An 8,223-nucleotide genomic window follows, 5' to 3' on the forward strand; every position below is an offset into this window, starting at 1 on the left:
AAACTAATTTTAGGTATTGTTGAATTATTATTAATGAATTTTACTTTTTATTTTTTAATTTAACATTGATAAATAAATAAGTTTATAAAAAAAATGAACAATCTAAGAAATAATTACTTGAAATCGCCAAATAATCAACCTATTAATCCAATCCATAAATAAATCTGAAAATATCAATTAATAGCTGCTTTGATTGGAAATTGGGGTTGAAACCTTCAATATTCCGAAAATAATGGGTTGCCTTTATATTTAGGTTAAACATGGGTAGACATGACCTTGATGATGGGTAGACATGACCATTCAAGAATAGTATCTGAAATAGTGTAGGCTATGTAAGATTTCAAAGTTTTAAAGTGCGAGCTCTACTGAGATTTCATTACATATCCATATTGACACCACTCGATCTTTACGCTGATCATGAATATATACTTTATGGTGTCCCAGACGAATGTATCGAGGTGTTGCCACCAAAATGACAAATTAAATAAACCCTCCATTTTTTAGGAATTAAAGAAACAAAGAAACTGAAATAAAAACTATAACTATATATAAATAACTATATAACTATATATACATTTATTTATAAATAAACAATTTGAAGAATAAATAATAAATAATAATAGCTACACGCTAAACATATATGGAAATAATGAAAAAATTAAACAATTTCGAAAATAAATAGTGGAAAAAACTGAGTTTTTCGATATACTTTGAACCCAATAGACATGGTACTGCATTGTAATAGTGCACATTATGAACTTTAAATAAGAAATTTGAAATAATTCTGGTAAAAAAATCTGCTAATATCATCAAAATTAAGGCAATAACGAGACGTGGACCTACATGCGAAATTTTCCGTCAAAGGTTGTAGTACTCATTACGAGCTTTAAATACGAAATTCGAAACCATTCCGGTGAAAAATCGTATATGGGGCCTTTACGAAGACGTGGACATGCATACGTAATTTTTTTGGTGTTAAGCTGTAGTACCCATTACGAACTTTGAAACAATACCGGTCAAAACATGTCGCTAAAATCATCAATATACCGAATATAAGGAGTAACCGTTATATGGGGGATATATGATATCGTGGACGTATATAGACAACTATTTTCCAGAGGATAAAATACTTAGAAGGAACTCCTTGTGTGGATTTTTATACAATTCCATTGAAATATACCGAATTTCCGGAGGTATGGATATATGGGGCTATACGAAGATGTTGACCGAATTAGTCCATCTTCGAGCTTCACCGACTTGCAGATAAAAGACCGATCTGTGCAAATTTTTCTTATTTCGTTTTGACTCCAGCTAGATTACAACAGACGGGCGGACAGACACTGCAAAATGTATTAGAATTTTACGCTGTTCACGTATATGAAATTACAATCTATTATAGTGTGGTAGGTTATCACATGGTTGGCTCCGCACAACTATGTACTTTGCTTATTTGTTTTCCATATTTTCGTTTGCTAACTAGGGTCAGTGTTTTCTTTGGCTAAGCGTCAGACTGCCGTTGTCTGTATGTCAGGGGTGCTCAAGAAGAAATATCTGTTTTCAGTCAAATTTCTCTTTCCTTATTTAAATCAAGAACAAAACAGTGTTAAGTCATTATTTATACAAATATTTTTTATCCATTTGCTTTATAAACTATTTTGCAAACATTCGTGTTTAAAAACAATTAAATAGAACAGTAAAATATAAAGAAAAACAGAATTTTAATTTTCTCTTAAATTATCTCTTTTTTCTCTTCATGTTCTAGAACACGGTTTTGAGCAACCCTGCTGTATATATACAGTGCGTATGATATGCATGAACTTTTTAACAATATTGATCATACACTACATATTCCAAATATCTGAAGTGCACCCGAATCAAAAAAATTTTAAATAACAGTTATGCTTTTATATAATTACGAAAAACATATAACCGAAAGAAAATAATTTGAATATCTGGTTAAAACAATTCATTGGTTTTGTTTTTTTGATTTTATTTCTTTTTATTCCTAAGTACAGCTATGCGTTGCATTCTGTTAAAAAGCGTTTTAAAATCATTTTTCGATAACAACATAGGAAATATGGTGTTTAAACGATCGTATATATATAGCGACTTAATACTTTGTGCCATTATTTACTAACAGATTTTGAAAATCCCAAAATATCATGAACGTTTACAACTCTTTGTAATATGGGTTAAAATATTGAAAGTAATACAGACGTCTATGGATTCTGAAACAACCACCAATGCTCGTCACATTCCTGTGTTTTTTTTTTATTCCCGAGTTTTTGGTTGTTTCGAAATGGTCAGGCTTTATCCCTTTATTGTTGTTTTTATAAAAACAACGTTTGTTTATTAGTGGAGAAAGATGGTAATGTTTACCAGGGGGTAAGTTCTTTAAAAGCGACTTCTCTCATAAAAATTATGTATATCCATTGTCGTAGTCGCAATACAGGATATTATTTAGGGATAAAAACCCATAGAAATAGACTTATGCTTGCAAAACTATTATTATGTTTCAAGTTTGGACCCAATCGGGTCCTCCCTTTGAGAATTTTTGTGCTCTCCGAGAAAACCAATAAGTTTGATATGGGATATTTTTGCACAGGCAAATGATACATTCGTTCTATAGTTATGGGCATTAAAACAATGTTCTTAATTGACACACCATATATTTGGAATTTATGTGAAGTGGACCTTATTTGAATGCATCACATGGCTTTAGAGTAGTCACAATTTGGGAACAATATCCAACGCTGAATAGATTTTCAAGAAAATTGACGGAGGCTTTTGTACCTGTAGTGCCAAATAATATAATTGAATAATACATGATATGACTTCGATAAGAATTATATTAAATAATATACATTATTGGACTGAAATTCACCAAATGGAAAAATTAGCTTGTGTAAGAAAATTCTATTCAATTTGGGCTGATATTACAAATATGGTGAGCAACATGCGTAGAATTGGATGATGATATATATCGTAGGTATATAAAATCTAATTCCGAACTGGATAGATTTTGGCAGAGCTATTTTCGAGCTAGCTAGAGCTATATCCGGTATCAAATATCATTCTAGAGGAGTGCATATTACGCATGTGAGGGACTTAAAACCCCAAATCGGATAAAACATATATGTATATGGGAGCTATATATCTGGCTCGCATTTCATAAAATTTGAAGTACTTTTATCAAGATTCAGTTCATTTGGTTAAAATTCAGGTCACTTGGACTGATGTTGGGCACCTTGTGCACAATTTATCCGAAATTTGTTGAGGATATGTATGGGAGAAATATCTAAATTTGAACCTATTGTCACCAAGTTCAATATGGTTAGTGCATGGGCCAAACAATCATTATTTGGAAAATGTCATATCAATGGGATAATAAATGCGACCTGCATTTTACAAAAATACAGGGACATACGGACTGACATGCATAAAACGACTCAGAAAGTGATTCTATGAAGATAATCAAAAGTAAAAATGGGTCTATCTCGCTTCCTTCTCCATGTTACAAACAAATGCACAAATGCGGTTTATATATGGTCACGTTTTGGTATGGCCTGTTAATTGAATTCAGTATTTTGAGGATTTCCGCCAATCTATTTGTTGTCCTCATGGAGAGATATTACCAATTGTAGGTATTATACTATATAAGGATGTAGTAAGAATACCACAGTATCCCGAACAAACATGCCAACACTGTTCTATTAATAGAAAAGGCTCGGACGACGAATTGGTTTTTTTGCAAGAGACAACATCAACGTATATGGTTACGTTCAGGCAAACGAAAGCATAACAAGTCCAGAGAGACGGAACTGTTTATAAGTGCGGTTGCAAGATTTAGACGATTTTCCGGAAGAATTTTAGTTTAATTTAATTCATTGGTACCTCTTCTATTGGTACCTCGTCACTTGGTTAAAACCTGTTTTTTTTTTGTCATAGGAGTTATTTTAAAATAACTTCTGGGGAAAATATACCAGACAAACAGCAAGGGAACTGATGAGAATTGGTGGCTCTTTCCAAAACCTAGGTATTCCCTGTCTTACCCTCGCCATCCATACATCTTTTTGCACTAATAAACAAACGTTGTTTTTTTTATAAAAACAACAATAAAGGGATTAAACCCAACTATTTTACAACAACAAGATACTACAGCATTTTAAACAACATTTATAACAATTTTTGTTTTCACTTCTCAATTGATATTCTTATATTACACCACCAATCAATAGTAGGTATGTTGAAGGTTTTAATGGCATTTTACAAATGTAGTAAGGATGCAAATAAAAAAAGTTTTCGAAGGCATTTTACAAATGTAGTAAGGATGCTATTAAAAATAGTTTTCGAAATTGTACATCCGGTCATATTTTTAAATTATGAAGAGTATCAAGAGCTTGACATGGCCGAACTTAACGCATTTTGTATTTATTTTTGATCTCTTTGTTTTTAAAGGCACCGCTAGCGGATACTATAGGCTTTTTATACCCTACACCACATAGTGGTAAGGGTATTATGTCTTTGTGCATTTGTTTGTAACATGGAGAAGGAAACGAGATAGACCCATAGTTACTTTTGAGAACCTTCATAGAATCACTTTCTGAGTCGATTTATGCATGTCAGTCCGTCTGTCCATGTATTCTTGTGAACAAAATGCAGGTCGCATTTATTATCCGATTGAGATGAAATTTTCCAAACAATTTTTTTTTTGGCCCAAGGACGAACCGTATTGAAATTGGTGAGAATCGGATCAAATTTAGATATAGCTCCCATATATATCTTCATCCGATTTCGGGTTAAATGTGCACCAAATGTCCACAATCAGTCCAAATTACATCAATTTTGGCACACCCAACCGAATTCGGCCTAAAAGCAAGTATATCAAATTTGGAGAAAATCGGTTCAGATATAGCTACAGCTCCCATATATATCTTTCATCCGATTTGATCTTTAAGTCCCTCACATTCCTACTATGCACTCCACAACCGTGATATTTGGTACCAGGTATTAGATGGAGCACAGAAATAGCTGTTTTAAATTTTATCGAAATCGGTTCAGATTTGGATATAGCTTCCATATATATCTTCATCCGATTTCGGGTTAATTGGCCACCAAATGGCCAATATCAGTCCAAATCACCTGAATTTTGGCACACCCAACCGAGTTCGGCCTAGAAGCAAGTATATAAAATTTGGAGAAAATCGGTTCAGAAACAGCTATAGCTCCCATATATATGTTTTATCCGATTTGGTGTTTAAGCCTCTCACATTCGTAATATGCACTCCACAAGAATGATATTTGGTACCAGATAAAAGATACAGCCCAGAAATAGCTGTTTGTAATTTTATCGAAATCGGTTCAGATTTGGATATAGCTCCCATATATATCTTCATCCGATTTCGGGTTAATTGTGCACCAAATGGCCGATATAAGTCCAAATGGACTGAATTTTAGTACATCGGACCAAATTCAGCCTAGAAGCAAGTATATCAAATTTAGTGAAAATCGGTTCAGATACAGATATAGCAACCATATATATGTTTCATCCGATTTAGTGTTTTAGTCCCTTACATTCATAATATTCACTCCACAACCGTGATATTTGGTACCAGGTATTAGATGGAGCACAGGAATAGCTGTTTTAAATTTTACCGAAATCGGTTCAGATTTGGATATAGCTCCCATATATATCTTCATCCGATTTCGGGTGATTGACCACCAAATGGCCGTAATAGCATCAATTTTATCAAATCCGACCGAAACCAGCTTAGAAGCAAGTACACCAATTTTAGTAAAAATCGGTTCAGATATAGCTATAGCTCCCATATATATTTTCATCCGATTTCGTGTTAATTGTGCATCAAATGGCCAATATCAGCCCAAATGGCATGAATTTTCGTACATAAGACCGAATTCAGTCTAGAAACTAATACGTCAAATTTGGAGAAACCCGGTTCAGAGATAGCTATAGTTCGTAAAATGCACGATAGAATTAGATAGATTTTGGTTTTGTACCAAATATCTCATAGAGCTCTGAAATGCCCTGTATAAACCTTTTTACGAGAGCTCTACTAAATATGCATAGTGGTGTAGGGTATCATATAGTCGGCCCCGCCCGACTTTTGAGCTTTCCTTACTGGTTCCTTGATGTAACAAAGGGAGGCGAGTATTTTCTTTAGAAAATCCTCTAATTTTGACATTATAAGTCCGATGAGGAATGTGAGGGTGAGTTTCTTATGCCCCTGAGTGAGTTTCTTATTCACGAAATTCACATCTCATTTTAAGATTTTTCCACAAATAATTAATTTTTGACGTCCTAGAGATCTTTTTACTACAAAATCATTAAATTATTATATTCTCTCTCTCTTTTTTTTCTCTGTTTTTCTGAGTTTATTACATTGGATATATTTTTCTCTCCTTTTAAAAAACGTTTACGAAACTTTTAATTTTCATTATACTTGGAAAATCAACATAGAAAAATTTTTGAAACTTTCATTTCTTCCAGCTTTTAAAAACAAACACAAATTGTTGTTGTTATTTATTTATTTATTTTATGTTGGACACCAATTGTTTACAAACAAATAAAAGAGATTTCTAACAAACAAAGTATTTTTGGACATTTCATGACTTTTTGACCTCTCCCTAAAAAATTCTTGAGTCTCATATGGTCATATCAAAGAAGAGTAACATTTCATTTGTTAAAAAATGGGTAAAGATTTAGAGGGGTGTTAGTTGAAACATTTCACATAATTAATTTATGGCAGTTATTAAGACCCATCCGAAAGAGGAAATCTGTAATCATTTATTTCATCACATAGCTGATCATTTATTACTTTGACATAGGCCAAAAATAAGCCTGGGCAATATCATGGCCTCACCTCTCATTCTCAATTAAGCTAAGCGAAGTAAGTCAGATTCCGACGCAAATGTCACTTTCCATTGTTGTTGTGTTAATGATACCAACTGTCAACTGAGTATTTAAGACAAACACAAATGATAGAATAACACTTATTATTTCCGGTTTCAATTCTTTATCAGCAGCAGCAGCATCATCATCATCTGTAGCAGTAACAGTCGTACCGCCATCTTCAACCATCCCAACTCCTTCTCCGATATCCAAACTGACTGTCATTTCAACAATACAATGTATTTTTGGAAAACAATATTACATTATTGCTTTTGTTGTTGTTGTTATTATGGTAGTTGTAGTAGACAAGCCGACTGACACACCAACTGAACAAACAAAAGAATTGCGAACATAGAAATATGTCTCTAAAGGCAAATAAAAAATTACTTTTGATATCTGAAATAAATATAAAACACATTTTATTTTGTCATTTTCAATGGACACTGTCGACAGAACGAAACCAACAACGAAGACAAGCCGGCACATAGACAGACAGACAGTGCATGAAATTGAAACGGAAGGAAAGGAATATCCGCAAAAATGTGTGCGTGGGAACAGTGGTTTAGAGGCGGCTAAAATGCTAAGAACTTAAAATTAATGCAAGAATGGTATTCAACTTTCATGTGAGGGTATTATTGGATATATCTATTAAAAGGATGCAACATGGGAATTTAATATGGTCAAACTCTCTTTAAAATTGGATACTCCTCTAAAAAATTGTTTGACATCAAATTCTTTAATAAGTCAAAGATCAGTATTGAGCCTTTAATGCGTTTGTGATGTAGGTAATTTTAGCATTCTTTTTACACAACATTGTGTTGCATTTCACCAGCTAAAAATTATCCGATGGCCATACAAAATGCTAAACTACATTCAAACTTCCTAAAAATTCCATTTGAATTGGTACTTAATTCAGAACTGCAAATCTAGACAAGTTTTGATTTTTGGTCCATTTAAAGCCCTAAATATTTTGCGAACATTTTCCAAAACAATAGGCTTCTATTCTGATTCTAAGGCGTGTCGATTGGCTTCAGTTCTGTGATCAGGATTTTTATTCCCTACACCACAAGGTGGTCCGTCCGTCTCTCCGTCCGTCCGTCTGTCCGTCTGTCCGTCTGTCCATATATTTTTGTAAACAAAGTACAGGTCGCATTTATTGCCCGATCCAGATGAAATTTTGCACAGATCATTTGTTTGGCCCAAGGACGAACCCTATTGCAATTGGAGATAATCGGTCAAAATGTAGATATAGCTCCCATATATATCTTCGTCCGATTTGCCTTTTATTGTGCACCAAACGTGTAATATCAGCC

Source organism: Musca domestica, unplaced genomic scaffold (genome assembly GCF_030504385.1).
Source record: "Musca domestica strain aabys unplaced genomic scaffold, Musca_domestica.polishedcontigs.V.1.1 3, whole genome shotgun sequence".
NCBI classification, from domain to species: Eukaryota; Metazoa; Arthropoda; class Insecta; order Diptera; family Muscidae; genus Musca; species Musca domestica.